Below are 24,888 nucleotides of genomic sequence, written 5' to 3' on the forward strand. Positions count from 1 at the left end.
TAATGTTGCCTTCAGGTTTACATTAGAAAGTAATTTGTACAGGAAAAAAAAAAAAATTTAAGTGACTTCCAAGAGAACAACACTCACTGGCAAGCTCTTGCTTACCTTGCACTTAAATGACAGGGACTTCAACTCTGTTAGTTGTTTCCTTGGGCCCATTGGTGCCTCTGTTCCCTTTTGTCTACATCCATAAGTATGCCTGCCAAGAGGAAAAAGTTTAAGAGCCAGGCAGGGGAAAGTATCACAGACTTAATTCTGGCCTTCAGAGATGCTTTTTGGAAGCTTTTTTTTTTTTTTTTTTTGCTAGATAGTAACATTTTCCCTTCAATCCTGATCTGGTGTTCCTGGTAAAGAACCCCGTACTGACCTAAGCCCACTCTCCCTAGTTTCAAGGGGACATTACAGTTAAAGTCTGTGTTACATTAGATGACATAGCAAACTTGGTGTTTTGTGTATCTGACAATTTATCACCTTAATTTAAAAAAAGAATGAGTTGTATAGAGACAAAATCCAAGGAAATTAGTTGCTCAATGTTTTCATGTTTTTGTGCATCTTGCTTCTCTGCAAGGAAGGCATTTCATTTACCAAATGGTGGTAGACAATGAATAAAATGGCAACTATCTGCATAATTCAACCCCCCCACCACATTAAATGCATTTCTTTGTATCTTCCTAAAAGTGCTGAGTAGAGTCTCTTATAGAAAGGCACTTAATAGATACTTTAAAAAATGAATACACGAATTAATGAATGAATAGCCCCCAAAATACCCAGAAAGTGATCACAAAGTGTTTTTGTTTGTTTGTAATTTGCATTGTCTAAAACAACTGACTCTATTCTCTACCTCCCTTTTCTGACACAGTCATGATCTAAGAGAAACAATCTCCTTTCTGTAGAGCTCTTTAGGCATGCCTGACTTGTATTCTCCAATTAAATTGTAGCCGCAAATCTCCACATGAACTCTGGGAAGATCAAGCAGTAGCCAAGACACTTTCTGCCAGGGAAGCACAGGCTTAAGTTTCAAAATTCCAGGGCTCTAGTTCTAGTTGTGACACCAACTGGTTATGTGACCTCAAACGAGTTTCCTGACATGCCTGTGCCTCAGTGTAGCCATCTTTTAGGTGGTGGTGGATTATAATACCAGCTGTACCTACTTCCTAGGGTGGTTGTGAAGTTCAAATGAAATAATAAATGGAAAAATGCTTTGAAGTTTTCAAAGGGCTATGTAAATATAAGGTATTATTATAGGCAGATGTATTTAAAAGCAATTATCTAGTTCAAGGGACTTTATCCTAAACAACCTGTTTTACTACTTATTGTTTCAGAAAGCAAACAGGTTTATCTGTGTGTGTGTGTGTGTGTGTGTGTGTGTTCACGCACACTCACATGCACCCTGCTGTTTCCAATTTAACGACTTCTCACTTTGAGGCTGTTTTCCTGGACTGGGGAATATGCATCTGCAGTTGAATATGAAGAGCTAAGAATTTGTATAGAGAGCCCTCCCCATTCCTTCGCCAAAATTTACCTTTTCGAAAAAATTCTTAGATAGAAAAGTAAACTCTGTGCAGCACAAAACCTTTTCATGCTATGTAATGTCATATACTTAATCAGCGGGGTTAGATGAGCCATTAATTTGAAAGTTGGCCATATATATACATTTTGATCCCTCTTTTATGCCAGGCCTATCTGGAAAGTATTTGGAAACAGGGTAGGAAAGACTGACATGAAACTCATGGTAATGAGTTCTTCATTCCCTGAGGAGACATAATCAGGACAATACTCAAAAATTCATCAACATATTTTATTAGTACTATGTGACCTATATGGTTTATTTTAAAGGAATTACATCAGCAAAATATCTGACAGGTCCTTATACAAGTGTTTAAATAATCAGGCCTGATAAATTTCTGTAACATTAATGAAATATCACCCTTGGTGGTCTTCTCCTTTTTTCAAAAAAGATATTTATCCTCATTTATTCATTTTCCATTTGGTGAGACTTTTAAAATCACCATAGCTAAATAAATAACTGCCAATAAACAACTACTACAAGCAAGATACTCTGAATGAGAAGCCCGCTCTCAGATAAAACGTAAAAACTCATACAAAATCAGTTTCTGTGTAGAAAAACTGTAAGATGAATACGAAGCAGGCAATTGGTGCGTGAAACCTAAAACAAATTAGTTTATCTTTACATTTTATCACATGGTGATAGGCCTTAAGATTTCAGCTACTAATCTTTAATTTATATGTCCTAATTACCTGATCTTATATTCTGTTTTAATCCTACAGCACTATTTCTAGAATATGATCAGTAACCACTTGCAACAGAAATTACCTGGGGGTATTTCCTGAAATACTGATTCTTGGGCCCTATCCCTGAATTAGAATCTTTTATGGTGAGCCTAGGATTGAGGGTTTTTTAAAGCAGCCCAAGTGATTCTCATGTACCAAAATTTGGGCACTGCTATCCTATAGGAACAAATGCAATGTATGTAGAATCTCAGAATCACAATGAATGAAATGCGGGTCCTTTTTCATTATGTGAAAGGCATTCAGAGGAGGACTAACCCTGGCTCCACCATTTCTAAGGCATAACTTGGGTAAGATAAACTTTCTGAGTCCTAGCATCCTTATCTGTAAGATAACATCTATTTGACCATGTTATTGTGAGGATTAAATAACACATGGAGAGTTTCTACTCTAATACCTGACATATAATGGAACTTAAGTATATGTTCATTTCCTCTCTCCTTGTTCAAAACCGAGTTAAGAGGGGGTACATGGGTGGCTTGGTCGAGCATCTGCCTTTGGCTCAGGTCTGGATCCTGGGACCCTGGGATTGAGTCCCGCATCAGACTTCCTACAGGGAGGCTGCTTCTCCCTCTGCCTACATCTCTGCCTCTCTCTCTCATGAATAAATAAACAGAATCTTAAAAAAAAAAAAAAAAAAAGAATTTAAAGTTGCATTCTTCTCACCCAGTATCCTTAGTATGCTTGGTATGGAAGTATGAACTAGTTGTTTAATGATAGCTAATATATTGTGTTCTTACAATATGCCAGGACTGATTGCTTCGTATGCATTATTTTATTTCATACCTATAATAATCCCTAAGGGTAGATACTATTATTATTTTCATTTTATAGATGAAGAAACAGAGGCTTAGAGCATAAGTAACTTGCCCAGGATCTCAGAGTAAAGCATTAGTGGAGCTGCAATTCAAACTAAGGCTTTCTGACTCCAGAGCCGAACTATTCATTATGCTGTATATTTTGTATATTCTCTAAGTGCTTAGATAAAGCTTATGAGCCAGCCTCTTGGAAGGAATAAGCAGCTGCAAAAATAGACTTTATAAACATGCCAGAAACTCAGACAAATGAATGTCATCATTTCCCTGTTTCAGAATTTTTGCCTATAACACAGTATGGCACATAGTAGGTGTTCAAAGTATTTATCGAATGAATAGAAGGCAGAGTTTTTACCAGCACCCTACTGTAGCAGCTGACATATGTAAACTCAAGCTTTGGGGGTTTTTTTGTTGTAAACTCAAGTTTTATTTTTTTTTTTTAAGATTTTATTTCTTCATGAGAGACACAGAGAGAGAGAGAGAGAAAGGCAGAGACACAGGCAGAGGGAGAAGCAGGCTCCATGCAGGGAGTCTGATTGTGGGACTCGATCCCAGGACTCCAGGATCACACCCTGGGCTGAAGGCGGCGCTAAACCGCTGAGCCACCCGGGCTGCCCTAAACTCAAGTGGTTTTTGTTTTGTTTTTTTTGTTGTTGTTGTTGTTTTTTAAACTCAAGTTTTAAATCGCAAGCCAAATTGGTCTGATTTCCTAAATCAGCTTCTATTCTGACATAATACAAGTTACTAAATTTCAGAGCTACAGATCATCATATCATTTGCAATGAATAGTTCTTGAGCACCTGCTATGAACTATGCACTGGTCTGACACTGGGAAGATTAAAACAAAACAAAACAAAACAAAAAACCAAAAACCTTAAGACATAGCCTATGCCCTAAACATCTAATTGAGAAATAAAATACAAATGTATGAAGCAACTAGACTGCAAAATAACCACATATGAGATAATACATGTGAAGCTTCTAGAAAATGGTGAATACTCAATAAATATCTGCCTATTGTCAATAATGTAACTTTTCATTTTAATAATTATTAAGACATTATTATAGTTTCATTATCAATAGGAAGAAATAATCATTGTTATCACTATCATTTAATGAGTGATCACACGCCAAGCGCTGTGCTTGGCACAGTATATATGCTATATTGAATCATTTTGTCAATCTTGCTAAATCAATATTATTAATCCTATTTTTCAAATGAAGGAATTAGAGCTCAGAGAGCTTGAAGAGCTTGCCCAAGGCACACATTTGGTGAGTATACCAGATTCAGGGTAAGTAATATATACAAAGAGTTCAAAAGGATTCAGGGAAGAGAGAGGCTGATGCTTGCTGGAGAAAGCAGGGAGGATGTCTCAGAGTAGGAAGAAGAGCAGGACAGTGATGCAGAAAGTTGGAGGAGCAGGACCTTTGATGATGGAAGTGGCAGGAGAGGGATGCCTGGGTGGCTCAGTGGTTGGGCGTCTGCCTCTGACTCAGGGTGTGATTCCAGAGTCCCGGGATCGAGTCTCATATTGAGCTCCCTGCGAGGAGCCTGCTTCTCCCTCTGCCTGTGTCTCTGCCTTCTCTGTGTCTCTCATGAATACATCAATAAAATCTTAAAAAAAAAAAAAAAAAGAAAGGTAGTGGCAGGAGAAGAGGTGTGTATGAGTTTTCTTAGTCAGATACCCCTACACTTTGCTCAGGGCCATGCTCATGGTAAATGCATGACCTAGGTCTCTTCATTAAATAGAGACAGGAAAGTATCAGGTATGTTGGTAGAACAGCAAGTAAACCTGTTTGTCTGGAATGAAGTGTAGGGCAAAGTTAGAATTTTGTCATCTCCAAACCATAACCCTGAAAACTCAGCCTTTGTTTATTGACAGCCTGCTCAAGTAGCTATACCTCCAGTTACTCTCCATTAATTCACTCACTTATTTTCATTCATCGAGACCGCAGTGTTTACTGAACTCCTACTATGTGCTAGCCACTATTTGGGGTGCTAGGGATAGCACAGGGAATAAAACAGACAAATATCCTTGCAGACATGACCTTTTCTTATACTGGTAAAACAAAGATGCTAACTGATAAATAAGAATATTTTCAGATGCTAAGAGCTATGAAGAAAATAGACTATTGAAAAGGGGCCACCTGGGTGACTCAGTAATTAAGCATTGGACTCCTGATTTCAGCTCAGGTCATGATCTTAGGGTCTTAGGATTGAGCCCCATGTCTGGCTCCCTGCTCAGCAGGGAGTCTGCTTCTCTCTCTGCCCCTACCCTCCCCCACTTGTGCTCACTCCCTCTCTCAAATAAACAAATAAAATCTTTTAAAAAAAACTCTCTCTCTCCCTCTCTCTGCCGTTCCCCACCCCACACGCACATGTTCTCACTCTCTCAAAAAAAAAAAAAAAAAAAAAAAGAAAGAAAGAAAAGAAAAGAAAAGAAAAGAAAAGAAAAGAAAAAGAAAAAGAAAGTGACTAGAGTGGAGGTGGGGTGCTGGTAGGATAGCTGAAGAAGGCTTCTTCAAGGAGGAAATATTTGAGCCAAAATCCTGATCTGAAGTTATCAGCTGGAGAGAAAAGCAGGTTCAAAGGTCATGAGGCCAGAACAAGCTTGGTATGTCTGAAGGGCCGAGAGACCCGCATGGTGGTTTCTATGAATAAGTAACCAAGGGGCCCCAGATTTGACTAGAGAGCTGGATGGGGGCTAGATTGTACTTGTCTGGTGGATCAGGGTGAGAGTTTGACTTTTGGGTAGTTTTAAATAAAAGAGGGATGGGGTCTTATTTACATTTTTGAAATTTCACTCTGGCTGCACGTGAGGACTCTGGAGAGACGTGATCAGATGCCAGTTAAGATGCCATTAAAATCATCCACACAAGAGAAAATGGGATCTTACTGCTAGAGTGGCTGTGGAGATGAGAAGTGAGTGGACTTAGGCATCTGGAGGTAGACCTGATATGATTTGCCAATAGAATGCCCCTGGGAGGTAAGGGAAAGGAGAGAAAGAGAGGAATCAATCCAGAGTGTTCTCTAGGTTTGATCTGAGCATCAGGGTGGATGAGGGAATCATTATCTGACATGGATGACACTTGAGAAAAAGTTGCATGACAGGTAAGAGTGAATACTTTGGTTTGGACATGTTAGCTTGAAATTACCCTCTTTCTATCCTTCAGAATACTTATTCTACTCAAATTGTCTTGTCAGTTAACTTTTTGGAGGTATTTGTTCATTGTTAATTTCCTCCCCAAAAGAGCCTTCAAAAGAGCAAGAACTTTGTTAATCTTGCTCCTTGTTGTACGTCTAGATTCTAGAATGCTGGTTGGCAGAGTATATGCTCAATAAATATTGGGATTTGTTAAGTCTGGTTCAGTGGTTCTTAAGTGTACATCAAAACCATCTATTCAAATTGATTCAAAGTTTGGAATCAGCCCCTACCCTAACCCCTCCCCACCATGATTCTGCTTTAATAGGTTGTACTCAGGAAACTGCATATTTAGCCGGCACTGTAGATGGCCGGTGGTCTACAGTTGAAACTAGTGATTTAGATATATTAGTGTTCATTCATATATTTACTTTAGAAACCATATTTTAGCCCCATCCCAAGAGACTTCAAAGTATACTTTCATAGAAGTCAGTGGTATTCTTAAACACAATCAAATCATAAGGTGGGGATTTAAAAGCTTTTGAGAGAAAACCATTGAAAGAATCCTGAGGTCCCTTCCATCTCATATGCTATCATTGGAGACCGGGAAGGGGTCTCTTTGGAGGGTTGTTCATGTGAAGAAAGATGGCTCCCTAAATGCCTCCTCTTTTCTCATGCCATGTGTCTGGGCCCTATGCCTGTTTACAGGTGAGTAAAACTTCTTTACCTGGTGATTATAGTAAATGTATGTTTTTGTATGCACAGTGTCTATTTCCATTTTCAGTAAAAGTGCTTTAGTATTCCTTTGAGAAAACTTTTTCCACCCCATAGCTGTAGTCTTGGGAGCCTGCCCTCCCCCTAGGCAAGGCGTAGGCTCCAAGCAGGAACAACCAGATATTCTCTCACTAGCATTTAAATATTGAGTAGAGTGACATAAAGACTCAAGAAGATCAGAGTTTGGGGGGCCTGGTGGCTCAGTCGGTTAAGTGTCTGACTCTTGATTTTGACTTGGGTCATGATCTCAGGGTGGTGGGTTGGAGCCCTGTGTTGGGCTGTGCACTGAGTGTGGAACCTGCTTAAGATTCTCTCTCTCCCTTTCCCTTTGCCCCTCTCCTCTTTCTCTCTCATTCTCTCAAAAAAAAAAAAAAAAAAAAATTATCAGAGTTCATCTTGAAGGAGGTTCCTGAAGAGAATGTGATTAGGTACTTCTGCAAAGATCTCACAGAAGTGACTTGGCTTGTGTCATTTCCGAAACCTGATTGTTTGGCTTCTCCATCAATATAATATGACAAGCTGTGAACCTCATTCTGTTTTGCTTAGAGTGGTTTCAGTTGCTTGCAATATAATCCATGTCACAGCAATTAACAACCTTGCAGCGTATAATTAAGGCTTTGAAAACAAATTTTCCTGGGGAGCAGTAACACATTGACCTAAGTTTTCACTAAAGTGTAAGTGTCTGATAGCAGATCCTGAATAACACACTTCAGCAAGCAAAGGCAGGTGAAAGGGCTCCATGCCTGACATCAGTTCTACCACTGAGGTGGGAAGGAGAAGGCTGGCTTGGATGTGACACATCAATCTTACTTCAGAATTTGCCCTGAGTTTACTCATGAGATAAATACTTTGCTGGAAACCCTCAAAGCTCTCTTTTATTTCATAGTTTCTACTTAGTGCTTCCAGTCCCTGAATTTCTATCTTCAGACTAAACTTTCAGAGTAAACCTTTCCAAAGCAGGGCAGAATTACTAGGCCACATAAGCCTAAGACATCAATTTATGAACATGAGAACTCATAATATTAAATTTAGTTCTCATTTCCTTCAGTGGCCCCTAGGGGATAAGGAACATCCTGTCCTTTTAATCATTTGGGTTAATCCTAGTCATTGGTTGACCTCTCCCCTCACTCTTTTTGAAAAAAGAGACCTATAACTCTTTAAGACTCTAAGAAATTAATGACTTAACTCATGTCTTATAAGCAATAATCTTTGAACAAGACAAGTTTCTCACAATTTTATTGGTAGTGATTACTGAAATCAAGTCACAACAGATAGTATGCCAAACAAAGCCAATAGTACTCTGAGTGTGAGCCACACCCAGGGTGAGATAAAGAGCTTGTTATAGTTTAACAGCACTAGTAAAAATGAAATCTCATCACTTGAAGATTATGTGCTGTAAATGGAGCTCAAATGTAAAAAGCCAAAAGATTGGCTTAGTTAATTTTTTCTTTTTAACAGTGGTTGCTATTTGTAAAAACCAAAAATAACAAAATCTGTATATAAATTTAATACGTTTGCACAAATCATTTTCATTTCAAATTTGCAGTAAGGGTGGGAGAATCACCGTTTTTTACCATTAAAACATAAAATAGTATTACTAAGACTTGCTGAACACTTACTACTTTCCAAGTACTATTCAAAGTACTTCATAATGTAGATATCTCATTTAATCTTTGCAACAATCCCATGAGGTATTATCCTATTATCCCAGTTTAGAAACAAGGGAAATGAAGCAGTGAGAAATTAAGTAATTTGCCCAAGATCAAAGAATTGGCAAATGGCAGGCTTGGGTTTTGAATTCAGATAATAAAATTGCTCCAGAATCTGGAATTTCAACAACCAGTCTGGACTTCTCCCACCACCTTTCAACCTTGCTTGCCCAGTTAGTGAAACAGCAGCTGATCTTTCCTTCTACCCACACTGGAGTTCCTTCTAATCCTCGCTTTGAATGTTTAAAGTTACATTTGAACCAGGTAATCGAAACAAATAGGCTTTCTAGCAGCCTAATTGCTTGGGTGTTAATTGTTAACTAAATGTAGTGAGCCTTTCCAGCAGCCTTGACAGAAATGTACTCACCCAGATTTTATATTAAGTTAAGTAGTAAGAATGAAGATCTCATCTACGTCTCCCAAATGCATGAGCAAGGCCTTCGCTTTTCAAACTCCCTTGAAGGGCCTACACTTGCTCATAGTGGATTTGAGAGGGGGAAATGAGTGGCGATCTCAGAAAAGTGAGTTCTTTTTCTTTTTTTTTTCTTTTTTTTTTTTAATTTATTTTTTATTGGTGTTCAATTTACCAACATACAGAATAACCCCCAGTGCCCGTCACCCATTCACTCCCACCCCCCGCCCTCCTCCCCTTCTACCACCCCTAGTTCATTTCCCAGAGTTAGCAGTCTTTACGTTCTGTCTCCCTTTCTGATATTTCCCACATTTCTTCTCCCTTCCCTTATATTCCCTTTCACTATTATTTATATTCCCCAAATGAATGAGAACATATAATTTTTGTCCTTCTCCGACTGACTTACTTCACTCAGCATAATACCCTCCAGGTGAGTTCTTTTTCTGAGAGGTGATTCTTACTTTTCTGCCCGGGAGGTAATTAGGAGACCAGTGTGGGACCTGGAACCGCCTAGAAGCAACATGGGCATGGCATAAGGGTAGCACATACATGAAATAAGCTTCTCAAACATTCAGAGTCTCTTCCAATACCAGTGTGGATTTTCTGAGCTACCTCCGTGCAGTCTGGCCATTCAGCCTAGAAGCTGGTAGTTTCTTGAAGATGTCACTTAGGTTTTTTTTTTTTTTTTCTTTTTCTTTTCCATGAAATAGAATGAAGAATTGATCCAACCTTGACTGCTTTTTGGAAGATTGTCAGAGTTCTTACAGAGTGTACCTGTGGTTGGGCTTGGCTTTTATGTTTTCTAAGAGTATGACGGGCCCCTTCCTTCATGCTATTATTTTCTTTATATACAGCATTAATACTTTTATTGCTGGATTAGAAATCCAAGATGTTAAAAAATGTGGGATACACCAAGCCCTTCTACCCCCTGTGCCTTTATTCTTAGAAGAGAAAGGGTGGGGGGCAGGTAGGAATGAAGAAAAGACAACAGGGAAAAACAGAGGCATTATTCTTCCTGCCCCGATCATGGATTGTGTAGGAAATCAAGGTGGAATCTCGGTTAGCCAAAGTCACAAACAATGAGTAAAGGGATTCAAAATGATGTAGGCAAAATGCTAGAAAGTCTGCAATCTTGGACGTAGGTGTGTTCTGTGGACAGGTCCTCAGAAGGGTTACCATGACTCCTGAGTTCTGCGTCAGTTAGCTATGAACTTGAGCAGGTTACTTAATGATTCTGAACTTCCGTTTCTCTATCTGTAAAATGGTTGTGAGAGTCGAATTATACATTTATAGACTTAGAAGGGGAGTTGGAGGGTATTTGAGCTAGCAGCCTCTGGTCCATTGTAGGAAGTTTGTCTATAATATTCCTGACAGAAAACCAATTGCCCAACTCTTGCATGAAAGGGCATTCATCTCCTCATCCCTCTTGTGCCCAGCTAAATTGTGCATCTCAGGACTTTGACTCATTAGTCTTGGTTCTTTCCTCTGAAGTTCTGAGTTGGTGACTTTGATGGCAATAGAATGATAGAGTACAGTGGAAAAAAATCAGGGGAATCTGAGTCTGGACACCATCTCAAGTACCTAGCTAGCTGTGAAATTGTATCAGTTCTGTGAAGCTCAGTCTCCTTATTTGTCTAATGGAAAAATTGCAACCTACTCTGTGAGTTTGTTGAGGGAATTAGGAATAATTTATATAAAATGCCTTCATAAAGAGAGTGCTTAATAAAAAAGACTGGAGGATTCTTTTTCTTAGAATACAATAAGATCAATATTTATTGAGGCTTGAGGAGTTTATGGCATGATATCAGGTCCTTCTTACAATGGTTTGTTCTGAAATCTTAATTTTTCCCCTGCTTCCAGTCCTAAATAAGTAATCACTTCCTATGTATTTCCCTTCTCAATAAATTCACATATTCTTTTGTTTGTACAACTAAAAAGAAGAAGGAAGCTTGAACATGGACTTTATGAATTTGTAGCTGAATGTATGCTGGCCAATTAGGAAAAAAATCGGCAGTAGAGGAAGAGTTTAATCCTTACTCTGAAGCATGAGGGGCTTCTGAGTTTTCCTACAAAAAAAAATTATTTGCTTCTAAAATAATGTATAGTTTGGACAGGACCTAAAATGTGCACTGGAAGGCAAGAGTGTAGCAATACACAGAGTGTGTTAACTTTATCAGAGCAAAAGGAATTCTATGAATTTTGAAGTGAGATAGCACAGGGGTGACTTGGTTTAAATGTCTGACTCTTGAGTTCAGTTCAGGGTCCTGAGATCAAGCCCAATGTTGGGCTCTGAGCTCAGCAGGGAGACTGCTTGAGATTTTTTTCTTTCCCTGTCTCTCTCTCTCCACCTCTCCTCCTCCCTCATCTAAAATAAGTAAATAAATCTAAAAAAAGAAAAAGAAGTGAGATAGTGCAGAGCTGCGGATCTCACAGTCAGTTAAAACTTCATGGAAAGTTCCCTGAAAGTGAAAGCTTCAGAGTGTCTCCTCTTGAATTTGGCCATAATTATAAAAAATAAAAACATATGACTCTTTAACCAAGCAAATCCACTTAAAAGAAGGTACTCTACAGAAACCCTTGTAGGAGCATTTAAACAAGAGAGTTACACACTGCTTATGGTTTCCAATAGCAAACAAAAGAAGCAAGAATCTAAATCTTTCAATAGATTTAGATGTAAAAATAATTATAACAGACCCACAAAATGGAATATGTTGCAGCATTAATGAAACATGACGGTGACCTTGAGTATACGACACTGACGTGATGTCCGTGATATATTGTTCTGGAAAAAAGTAGGTTGTAGAATAACATGCAAAGAGTAATGTCATACTAACATAAATGTATGTACATAATTGTGTGTGTATATATTTGTGCATGCCTATAGATATAAATATATGATGCATGTTGTAGAAAAAAGTTTGGAAATCTATATAGGTGACTGTTAATGTTAACAGTTCTGAGGGATCCCTGGGTGGCGCAGCGGTTTGGTGCCTGCCTTTGGCCCAAGGCACGATCCTGGAGGCCCGGGATCGAGTCCCACATCGTGCTCCCGGTGCCTGGAGCCTGCTTCTCCCTCTGCCTATGTCTCTGCCTCTCTCTCTCTCTGTGTGACTATCATAAATAAATACAAAAAAAAAAAAAAATAGTTCTGAGAAATAGAATTAGAAGGGTGAGGGACACTAATTTTATACTTTAAATGCTTCCATATATATGAATGCTTTTATGTGTATAAATGTTATTTATATTATTTAAAAAACAATAGAATTAGAATAGCTGAATTCAGAAACATATGTTTAAGCACTTGGTTACCTTTCCCTAAATTTCGGGAGCCTTACCTCAGAGAATCCCTTTTCCAGGAAAATGGTTACTCTGCTTCCTTTGGATAAAAAGAATTTCGGCATTGAAAAACCATCCTGTTTAATTCTTGTTTACTTATTTATTTATCTCTTCATTCATTGATCTGCAATAAAACATAAAAGACAGCTGGGGCGTCTTAGAGTTAGAAATACTTTAGTTTGTATTCCTGGCCTAATACTTACTGGTTGTAAAATCTTGGCAAATTATAGAACCACGCCAAGTCTCCATTCCTCATCTGTAAAATGGGAGCAGTAGTTAAAAGGTTGTTGTGAGGATTTTTAGAAGAACATTTAAAGACCCTAGCCCAGTACTTGGCACATATTATATGCTCAACCTGAGTTTGCTATTGTCATGTGAATTTGTCATTCAAGAAAAACTGTTATTGAGCACTTACCGTGTGCCAAGTTTTGTGTCAGATTCTGAATTTTTAATATGGTTAGGATATAATCCTTGCCTTTAAGGGGGTTAAGTCTAGATCAGAGGTCAATTCAGGGACTTCCTGAAATTGGATGAGAAAAAAAAAAATCACATCTCTATTTTTTACCAATCTCTAACTGAAATTTAACATTCCTTCAATTATGAATTTATACAACAAACCACAGAGTTATTCACACTGTATATGACTTTGTCACCAACAGAAATCATGGACATTTTCATAGAATGTTGTAGTTTTGCAGAAATTTTAAATTTCATTTATGCACATTATTTCTTCAAAATTATAATAGTTACTAGACCCACTGTCAAATCTGGGAATTGTGTTAATAAAAAGCACAAATATAACTTTATCTCAAATTTTCTTTTATACTTTAAAAGCTATCTATTAGTTTAATTATTTTGTACTGCCATGTATCTTGCTTTATGCATTTAAAAACAGTGTTCTGAAGTGAGTACATAATATATGCTTTCCATGTATGAGGATGTTCATAACGGCACTATTCATTACAACATAAAATTGTGAACAAACTATGTGTTCATCGATAGAAGAATGGATAAATCAGCAGTGGTATATTCATGCAATGAAATGCCACCCAGCAATGAGAATGAATACACAATTGCTACATTCAGCAACATGGCTGGATCTCACAAACTAAGATTGAAAAGAAGAATCCAGACTGAAAAGGGAACATGCTGTATGATTCAGTTCATATAAAGTTTCGAAACAGGTTTAGTTCATCTCTGAAGTTAGAAGTCAAGATAGTGTTTACCCTTTTGTGGGGTAGTGGTTGGGAGGGGCATGTGGGGCTTTTGGGTTATCTGTTGATCCAGATATAAGCAACATGAATGTGCTCACTTTATACAAATTCATTGAGCTATCCGTCTATAATTTTATGGATTCTATAAAAATTTACTTTAAAAAAGCATCCATAGGCTTTACCAGTCTGCCAAAGGGATTCACAGCACAAAAAAGATTAAGAAACTCTGGTCTGGATAGATGCACAGATCCAGAGAAATTACTATAATACAATGTGTTATACACAGCCTGGATATTCCAGGCCATTCCTAAGCCCAGCAGTCTATCTTAGTGACTCCTTAAGTATAATTCATACCCTTAGAACAAGAATCCTTTATATATATAAATATATATAATATATTTATAAATATATACATTATATATATATATATATAAAGTAGGGTCACTGCAGCTTCAGGAAAGGGATGACAAAAAGCACAGAGAGGAATGCCTGGGTGGCTCAGTGGTTGAGTGTCTGCCTTTGGCTCAGGGAGTCATCCCAGGTTCCGGGATTGAGACCCGCTTAGGGTTTCCTGCATAGAGCCTGCTACTCCCACTGCTTATGTCTTTGCCTCTCTCTTTCTGTGTCTCTCATGAGTAAATAAATAAAGTCTTTAAAAAAATAAAAAAATAAATAAAAGCACAGAGAAGGGGACACCTGGGTGGCTCAGTGGTTGAGTATCTGCCTTTGGCTCAGGTCATGATCCCAGGGTCCTGGGATCAAATCCTGCATCAGGCTCCCTGAGAGAAGCCTGCTTCTCCCTCTGCCTATGTCTCTGCCTCTCTCTGTGTCTCTTGTTAATAAATAAATAAAATCTTAAAAAAAAAAAAACAGAGAAGGGAACCATTAATTTTGCTGAGCTTGGTCAGGAAGATCTCATGGAGGAGGTGATATTTGAACGGAGAATCAAAGGATGAGTCAACTTTCAATTGAAGGACTTCCTGTCAAAGTGAGTAGCATCAGGGAAAAATAGGAAGCATGCTGTGTTTGGAGAACATTGAGTCATCTGGTGTGTCAGAACACTGGGCAAGATGATTGGAGGTGGCAGAGAAGGGGACAGATGGGACACATGTGGGATACTGTGTGTTGTGCTGAGGGGAAGCAACCAATAGTGCTTGTTTTTACTTTGTACTGAAGGAGTAGACATACAGAAGAGTGCCCAGAACATAAGTGTACAGCGTGATAGATTTTCACTAACCAGACACATCTGTTTTACTAGCACCCACATCAAGCAGTAGGACATTAACACCATCCCAGAAGCCCTTTTCACAATCCCTACCAATCACTACTGCTCCCCACCCCTGCCAAGCATAACTGCTATCCTGACTTCTTTTTTTCTTTTAACTGTTTCATCGAGGTCTGATTGACATGTAAAAAGCTGTACATATTTAATGTATGAGTCAGTATTGGTGTCCATACGATGTGCCCATCATCTCCATCGAGGTCATAAAGATATCCAACACCTCCCGTCACCTCCTCGCACCTTTATTATAATTATCTTTGTGTGGTAAGAAGACTTAACATAAGATATCCTGTTATATATGTCAGTAAGTTTTAAGTTTTCAATACAGTATTGTTAGCTGTAGGAATTACGCTGTGTAGTAGATCTCCAAAACCTAATTTATCTTTCAGAACTGAAACTTTATACTTTTTGACATCATCTCCCCACCTCCGTTTCTCCAGGCAACCACATTCTACTCTCTGCCTCTAGGAGTTTTACTTTTTCAGTCTCCAAAGGGAAGTGAGATAATACAGTATTTGTCTTTCTGTGTCTGGCTTATTTTGTTTAGCATAATGTTCTTCAGGTCCATTTGTTGCAAAGAGCAGCATTTTCTTCTTTTTTTTAAGGATGGATAATATACCATTGTAATGTGTACCATATTTTTTTTTTTATTCATTCATTCGTCAATAGGCACTTGGGTTGTTTCCGTATCTTGGCTATTGAGAATAATACTACAATTAACATGGGAATGAAAGTACTCTTTAAGATCCTGATTTCAGTTCCTTTGGATAAATACCCAGAGCAAGATTGCTGGATCATACAGTAATTTGATTTTTAACTTTTTGAGGAACTGCCACACTAGTTCCCACAGTAGTGGCACCAATTTACATTCCCATTGACAGTGTATTAGTTGCCTTTCTTCATTGTCCTCACCAACACTGATTTCATTTTATTTTTTTCTAGGACTACCCATCCTAACAGGCATGAGTTGACATCTCATTGTGGTTTTGATTTGTGTTTCCTTGATGATGTGATGTTGAGCACCTATTCGTGTACCTGTTGGCCACTACCATGATATATAACGCCACAGGTTGTGTTTGCTGGGTTTTGCGCTTTATTTAATGTACGTACTTTTTTGTGTCTGGTGCTTTCACTCTTGTTAAGTGAAACGTAATGTCGTTGCGTGTAACTGCAGATCATTGCCACCTAAGTTTTAAGCAGGGGAATGGTGTGGGCTGACCTCTGTTAGAAAAATCACTCTCGCAGCTTCAAGGAGGGTAAAGTGAAAGGCAAGAAATTTCACACGAGGAACTAGAGCAATAATCTAAGTGAGAAATGATGAGGCCTTGACCCAGAGCCCAGGCAGGGGGAGTAGAGAAGAGGCAGACAGATCAGAGTCACCCTGAGCTCCGGAGAAGCAATTCAAAACATATGTTCCATTTACAGTGTCCTTCAAGCACAGAGGAGAGCACATAACTGAGTGCTCAGAACCAGAACAACATTAATTGACCACGGCATTAGTTTGGGTGCTTGTCAAGACTTAAATGAAACAAGCTGCATCCCTCTAAGAGTCTATTGTCATAGATGACGGAATGAGACAGACCAAAAGCCAACACAATGGGGATAAATGAAGGGTGTCCCACGAAACCTTAATGACCTCAAATGGTTACTGGAGGAGTTTTGCATTTGAGTCATTCATTTTCTTCAATATTTTTTGAGTTGTGGAGTTTCAACATAACATTTACACTAGTTAGGAAAACAAAATCAGGATTAAAGAGACAACAGGAAGGGAGAGAGTTTTAGCACATAGTGGGGAGATGGGCTGCTGTGGGTATGAGATGGGCATGCAGGACAGACAGACGGGGAGATAGTTGGTGAAGCATGAAGTGAGGGCTCATTCAGCACCTGTATTAATCTCATGCTTCTCAAACTCAGATAAGCACACTCTTGACAGCATGTCAGGAGGAACTCAAGTCACCTGATAAATACAGTACATCTTGCTGGAGTGTCCATTTTGCCCCAGGGTCGAGGAGAAGGATGCTATTTATATGGAGGCAAACAACATATAATGGAGTAGAATACAAATTTTATGTGAAGTTTCAAGATAAAATACACGACTCCATATGATATTCTTGCCAAATGCTTTGGCTTTCAGCCCCAATGTCTCCCTCACCGTTAGGTGGAATTCAGAAGAAAATTTTGAGAAGCTTCAACTCCAGTTCCATCGCTCCTGATTCCACGTTCCACTCTATGGATGCTAGCATCACTGCTGAGCTCTTTCCCAGACTGGGTGGTGTTATTCAACACATTCCTTCCTTCCTTTACTCATTCATTCCAGCAATATTAAGTAAGGGCTTGCCATATACTAAGACCTGGGAGATGTTTTTCTCCTGTATAATATTGTAAGCTCCAAAAAGGACTGTGTCTTTAAAAAAACTTACAGTCCCCTCAGCATTTGTCAAACTTTGCATATATTAGACCTCTATAAACATTTGTTGGCATGAAATGAAATGTGATCTTTGAAAAAAATCCAAGAAGAGTTAGGAGGGAGACAATAAAACAGAAAGACACAGATGAGTGTTTGTGAGTTAACTGCTAACCATTATCAATTGAGCATGTTTCATCCATGAAAAACTCTGCAATGGACTTTAAGTTATATCCATTTTATAGCCAAGGAAATTGAGGTTGAGAATGAACAGCTTGCTTAAAGTAACATAGCCAGAAAGTGACAGAGCCCAGATTCAACCCCAGCTGCGTCTGATAATAAAGTCCACGGAGAATATCTATGGAAATGTAAAGTGTACACACCCTTTGGCTCAGATATTCCACCTATAGGAACTTATCCTTGGGATACTGTGATTTATAATATAAAATAAACATATATTTGGTCTTCCTGTTTCTGGCATGTAGCTTCTAAAACTCTTGGAATTTCTTAAATGATAAGAGAGATAAAAGGTGTCCTTTGTTATATTAATGAGATGAGCTTTGGACCACACCTAAGGATGGGAGCTGGTTGCAATGGAAGCAACCATATGATTTTAGGGTTGAAACTTTTAGCCACACCCTCTGGCCTTCAGGAAAGAGAAAAGGGTTGAAGATTGAGTTCAATCACCAATTGTCAATAATTTAATCAATTGTACCTATGTAATGAAATCTCCATAAAAACCCAAAACAGTGGGGTTCCAAGAGCTCTGGATTGATGAAAATATGGAGATTTGGCAGGGAGAGGGATCAGAGAGCATCAGAGAGCACAGAAGCTTTCAGCTCTTTACCCATACTTTGCCCTATGCAGCATCACTTCCATCCAGCAGTCCCCAAGTTAGATCCTTTTATCATAAACTGAGGTTCTAGTAAGTAAAATGTGTCTCTGAGTTCTGTGAATTGCTCAAGCAAATTAATAAAACCCAAAAAGGGAGTTGTTGGAACTTTCAATCTATAGCAATAGGGTAAAAGTATAGGTCAGTAGCATCTGGAATTGCAATTGGTCTGAAGTGAAGGGCAGTCTTGAGGGACTGAGCCCTTAAATTGTGGAATCTGATGCTATCTCCAGGTGGATGTGTCAGAATAGAGTTGAGCAGTGCTTGGGTGGCTCACTCAGTTAAGCATCCAAGTCTTGATTTCATCTCAGGGTTGTGAGTTCAAGCCTCGTGTCAAGCTCGGCTCTGGGCATGGAGCCTGCTTAAGATTTTCTCTCTCTGCACTCCCCACTCCTTACCTCCCCCCTTTGTCTCTCTCAAAAAAAAAAAAAAAAAAAAAAAAAAACAGAGAGAGAGAGAGAGAGAATTGAGTTAAATTGTAGGACACACAGCTGGTATTGAGAATTGCTTGGTGGTGTGGGTACACCCCTCTGCCCCATTGTAAAATTGGATACAGAATCATTAACCCTGTAGATGCACTCAAATAAGTATTCAAAGATATAAACACAAGAATGTTCATTTCAGTGCTAATTACAATAGTACTAAACTGGACATAATTTAAACCTCCTTTATTGGAGAATTGGTTAGATAACTCAAGGAACATACAGAAAGAGGCATACCTAAATGAACTAATATAGAAAGCTGTTTAGGATATATTGTTAATTGAAGAAAAGCAAGCTGTAAACAGCATATGTTATTTGATTACATTTTAAAAAAAAAACAAATGCACAAATCATATATGCATGCATGTATAGACACCAAAAATTCTGGAGGACTACATACCCAACTTGAACAGAGATTACCCTTGGGGAGGTAATGAGGTGTGCCCAGGTGGGGGCAAAAGGGAAGTGTCTTTCCTTTCACTTCATTTCCTTTATGAATTATGTGAAAGCAAATTCTAGAAGATTTTATTTATTTATTTATTTATTTATTTATTTATTTATTTGAGAGAGAGAGCGCGAGACCATGCTCTTGTGCCACTGTGAGGAGAGGGGCAGAGGGAAAAGGAGAGGCAGAGAATCTTAAGCATGCTCCAAACCCAGTGCAGAGCCCAACTCAAGGCTGGATCCCTGGACCCTGAGATTGTGACCTGAGACAAAACCAAGAGCTGGGTGCTCAACCAACTAAGCCACCCAGGTGCCCTGAAATATGACTAGGTATTACTTTTATAATAAAAGGAGACAATAAAATTAAATGAAAACAAAGCTTGAACACTTTTTAATACATAGTGATATATGTAGTAAGCAAAAAGCTTCAAGAGTCAGGGAAATGAGAAGGTGGAGAGTTGAAAAAAGGGGATCTAAGGGAAAAAGGAAATGGTGGTGTTAGGGAAGCTTATGCCAATGCTTTATTCTTATTTTTTATTTGTTATTGGCTCAAACAGCAGAAGTCTATTGTCTCACAGTACTGGAGGCCAAAAGTCCAGGATCAAGGTATTGGCAGGGTTAGCTCTTTCCCAGAGTGGAGAGAAAACATCTGTTCTGTCCCTCTCCCTTCACTTCTGGTGGTTTGCTGACAGTCTTTAGCATTCCTTGGCTTGCGGATTTCTGCCTTCATGTTCACATGCTATTCTTCCTGTGTGTGTGTGTGTCTGTGTCCAAATTTCCCCTTTTTATAAGGACGCCAGTCATATTGGGTTAGGGACCCACCCTACACCAGGATGACCTCACCTTAACTAGTAACATCAGTAAGGACCCCATTGCCAAATAAGGTCACTTTTTGAGGTACTCAAGTTTAGGATTTCAATTTACATTTTTTGGGGGAGTGGGGAGGTAGGGTGAGACACAATTCAATCCAAAAAAAGTAGATATAAAACTTTTTTTTTTTTTCAGGGGCATCTGGGTAGCTCAGTCAGTTAAGTGGCCAATTCATGGTTTTGGCTCTGTGCTCAGCAGGGAGTCTGCCTGAGTATTCTCTCTCCCTCTCCTCCTGTCTCTCCCCTCACTTTCACATGCTCTCTCTCTCTCTCTCTCTCTCTCTCATAAATAAATAAATAAATAAATAAATCTTAAAAAAAAACTTTTTTTTTTCCAACTGTGTCACATGTAAGAATTTGAACTTCAGGAATTTTTGGTTTTGTCCATTTTAGAGATGAGTCAAATAATTTCAGGATTATCAACCCTAGATTCTAATCATATTTTACACAAAGAAATTCTGGGAATATTGACAAACCTGGAAGAACAGATTTCTCTAGCTTACTAGAGATCAGTATGAGCTGAGTCAAAGCTGGAAAAATTCAGGGGAATAACATAAATACTTGGTTATGGTTGTTCTGTCATCTGCTGTCTTCTTATATTGCTTTAAGCTGATGCTTTGGGCTGCCCTGACATTCTTTCCAGTGAGCCTTCACAATTATGATTGACAAGTATAATGAGACCAATGGCAATTAAAATAACTATACATGGGCTTGTAATAAGTATACAGGACTTAGACACTCATATCCCTCTCTCTCTCACTCTCTCATTTATTTTTTTTTAAAGATTTTATTTATTTATTCAAGACAAACAGAGAGAGAGAGAGAGGTAGAAACACAGGTAGAGGGAGAAGCAGGCTCCATGCAAGGGGCCCAATGTGGGACTCGATCCCAGGTCTCCAGGATCATGCCCTGGGCCGAAGGTGGTGCTAAACCGCTGAGCCACCCAGGCTGCCCCTCATTTATTTTTATTTAAAATTTTTGCCTGTGATCAAATACACATAACAACATTTACCATCACCATCATTTTTGAGTTTCAGTTCAGTGGTCTTGAGTATATTCACATTACTTGCAATCAATCTCCAGAAATTTTTCATCTTGCAAAACTGAAACTCTAAACCCATTAAACAATATTTTATTTTCTCCCTTCTGTCAACCTCTGGAAACTACCATTCTGCTTTCCATCTCTATGAATTTGACTACTCTGGATACCTCGTATAAGTGGAATCATACTGTATTTGTCTTTTTATGCCTGATTGATTTTACTTAGCCTGTCTTCAAGATTCAACCATGTTGTAGCAACTGTCAGAAGTTTCTTCCCTTTACAAGGTAAATAATATTCTATTATATGTATCAAATTTTGTTTATCCATTCATCCATTGGTAGACACTTGGGTTGTTCCAGATTTTGGTTACTGTGAGTAATGCTATTATGAACATGGATATTCAAATACCTGTTTGAGACCTTGATTTCAAGTCTTTTGAATGGGTACCCAGAATTGGAATTGCTGAATCATATGTAATTCTTTTAAAAAAAAATTTTTTTTGGCATATTAACTGTCTTTATTAAGTATTCTCAGGACATCCATTCATGGGAACAGATTCCATACATCTACACTTCTTTGATAGTGTTTGCTTCAACTGGAGGAACTTTTATTTTATTATTATTTTTTTCTTTATGAATTTTCTTTTTTTTTAATTTATTTTTTATTGGTGTTCAATTTACCAACATACAGAATAACCCCCAGTGCCCGTCACCCAATCACTCCCACCCCGGCCCTCCTCCCCTTCTACCACCCCTAGTTCGCTTCCCAGAGTTAGCAGTCTTTACGTTCTGTCTCCCTTTCTGATATTTCCCACACATTTCTTCTCCCTTCCCTTATATTCCCTTTCACTATTATTTATATTCCCCACATGAATGAGAACATACGATGTTTGTCCTTCTCCGACTGGCTTACTTCACTCAGCTCTTTTTTAAAATTTTCGAGGAGCAGCCATACTGTTACTAAGCTTTTTAGTTGTGATATGCTTACTGCTCAGTTAAAAGAAGGTGGCTGTTTTTCAACATATAAATCACACAACACCCAGGAAATCAGAGTTGCCATCAGTAGAATCAAGAGGTTTTTAAAGAACTCTATGACATCTAAAGCAAATGTAGGTGCATGTTTTAGATTCATTTCCCTAGGAAGTGGAGAAGAAAAAGTAATTGCTGATGAAGCTGCTTAAGGCACTAAGCATTTTCTACCAGGAAACGTTCATCTGTTTGGTGGAGCTGCAAGTTCTGGGGAGTGCCCTCATTAGAAAACAGCTGATGATTCCAGGAGAACTTGGAAGAATCACCATGGTGATACAGAGTGACCCATTTAAAGTGTAAGGCCTATTGTGAGTTGAACTTCAAAAGGTGCATAGAATCTTCTCTTTCATTTTTCATTGGACATAAGATATAAAATAAGGTAGCATCGCTATTATTATCTCAAGCCTCTTGCAGTCTGATGTACTTGGGAGGTACCCTAAGATGCCTTCAGATTCCAGTCCTGGCTTGGTGTCTTCTTAGCTACATTACTTTGAGCAGACCACTTACCCTCTCCAACCTCAGAGGGTTGACCTAAAGAGCCTCAAAAGTCCCTTTAGTTTGTGGGTTTATTTCTATGCATATATATAAGTGCCTCAGCTTCTTTTTGTTTGCTACTCCTTTCATCTGCAACTTGGCTGTCCAGCAAACACATCTAATCAGACACAGTGGAACATGAGGAAATATGTTGAAAGATGCTGAACAGGGAGACACAACATCAAAGTCCATGGACTAAAGCTCCTTTGCCTTCTTGCTGTCCTTGATCTCACGTGCATATGGTTGAATTAATTACACTGTTGGGTTCACACCATCTCATCATGAGCATGGACCTGGTCACTCTCTGTCCTTCTTCTCTGATCCCTTTTCTTATTTCCAGGCACTGTGCTTGGTGGTATAAGCAGATGATTGTATTTAATTCTAATGAGAATGCTTTGAGGCGCACAATATTGTTGTCTTCGTCTTACCTTTGGGAAACTGAGTCTTTTTTTATTTTTAAACTTTATTTTTTTTTATTTTTATTTATTTATGATAGTCACAGAGAGAGAAAGAGAGGCAGAGACACAGGCAGAGAGAAGCAGGCTCCATGCACCGGGAGCCCGACGTGGGAATCGATCCTGGGTCTCCAGGATCGCGCCCTAGGCCAAAGGCAGGCGCCAAACCGCTGTGCCACCCAGGGATCCCAAGGGAAACTGAGTCTTATGGAGATTCAAAGATAGAGGAAAATACCCCATTGGACAGTTCCAGAACCTACACTCCCAAATACCACGTGAACCAATCAAGAAAACTTGTTTGAAATACAATTTGACTGTAAGTTGTTCTGAATTGTCGGGAGGAACCACCCCCTCCCATTCTTAAAAAGGATATGTTAACAGATTTATTTTGAGGCATTTTGCTTCTCTTCATTCATTCATTTTGCTTCTCTTCATTCATCTTTTGCAGAACTTTATCGCCAGAGGCAGTTTTGTTAAACTGGGATCACGGTCTCTTTGGATTTCCTTTTCTTTCTTTTTTAAAAGATTTTATTTGTTTACTCATGAGAGACACAGACACATGGAGAGGGAGAAGTAGTCTCTATGCAGGGAGCCCGACATGGGACTCGATCCAGGGTCTCCAGGATCAGGCCCTGGGCTGAAGGAAGCTCTAAACTGCTGAGCCACCCGGGCTGCCCTGGATTTCCTTTTCTTTTTCTGCTTCTCCTGCACAACTTGGAGTTACAGATGTCAGCTTGGGCCTTGATTCCATTGCTTGCTGGGGACAGAAATGGAATGATATAAAATGGTATTGCCTCTCCTTAAAAAGAAGACCTTTAAAAAAAAAAAAAGAAGACCTTTCCACTCACATTGTATTGTTTCTGCATCTCATTTATAGTAAGATGATCGTAGATAAACAGAATATGCTCTTGATGTCGTGTTTCTCACCTGGTGGATGACTAGTGAAGGAATTTATAATAAAAAGGAGTGCGTGTCACCTATGAGGTAAATCCATCCCGAACTGATGGTTAGCTAAAGTGATGGCCATTTGACATGCCTGGCATTCCTAGCACAACTCTGATGTGTGATGGGACAAGACTGTTAGCACAGCCTAAGTTTGGTTTGTGAGCCCTTGAAGGAGGGGAGGACAATCCTTGGGGCAGATGCAGGGACAGGAGAGTTTTAAGGGCTTGGTTGACTAAGAATATTCTTCTAACTGGAGTCTGAAGGTGATTTAGCAGGATGGGGAGTTCAGGTGACAGTTGAGAGGAGCAAATCAGAAATACTAATAATAATGTTGATAATAATAATGCTAACAATACTGTCAACCTCTTGAGGGCTTACTATGTATCAGACACTGGGTTATATTACTTTATATGCATTATCTTATTTAATCTTCTCAACAACTTCTGGTGGGTACTATTATGGGGACTTTCTGAAATAGAGACTTTTATAATCTCCATTTTATAGTGGGGGAAATTGAGGTTTAGAGAAATGAAGTAATTTTTTTAAGATCACATAGCTAGGGCAGCCCGGGCGGCTCAGCAGTTTAGCGGTGCCTTCAGCCCAGGGCGTGATCCTGGAGACCCAGGATCGAGTCCCACGTCAGGTTCCTGGGATAGAACGTGTTTCTCTCTCTGCCTGTGTCTCTGCCTCTCTGTGTGTCTCCCATGAATAAATAAATAAAATCTTTAAAAAAAAAGATAACATAGCTAGCTACGACTTATTGGTCTAAACATTTAACCACCATACTCACACAGCAAG

The 24,888-nt window shown here is 38.9% G+C and overlaps 1 long non-coding RNA gene across 1 annotated transcript; it reads right to left on the bottom strand.

The window, feature by feature from the left end:
- Nucleotides 1–9,831: 9,831 nt before the first annotated feature.
- LOC140620888 (uncharacterized) lies at nt 9,832–23,890 on the bottom strand. Its single transcript, XR_012020615.1, has 5 exons — nt 22,116–23,890; nt 12,915–13,019; nt 12,703–12,755; nt 12,473–12,623; nt 9,832–10,417 (listed from the first exon to the last, which is right to left on the bottom strand). It is a non-coding gene; the product is annotated as an uncharacterized lncRNA (long non-coding RNA).
- Between the last annotated feature and the right edge of the window lie 998 nt (nt 23,891–24,888).

The sequence above is a fragment of the Canis lupus genome, chromosome 29 (genome assembly GCF_048164855.1).
Source record: "Canis lupus baileyi chromosome 29, mCanLup2.hap1, whole genome shotgun sequence".
NCBI classification, from domain to species: domain Eukaryota; kingdom Metazoa; phylum Chordata; class Mammalia; order Carnivora; family Canidae; genus Canis; species Canis lupus.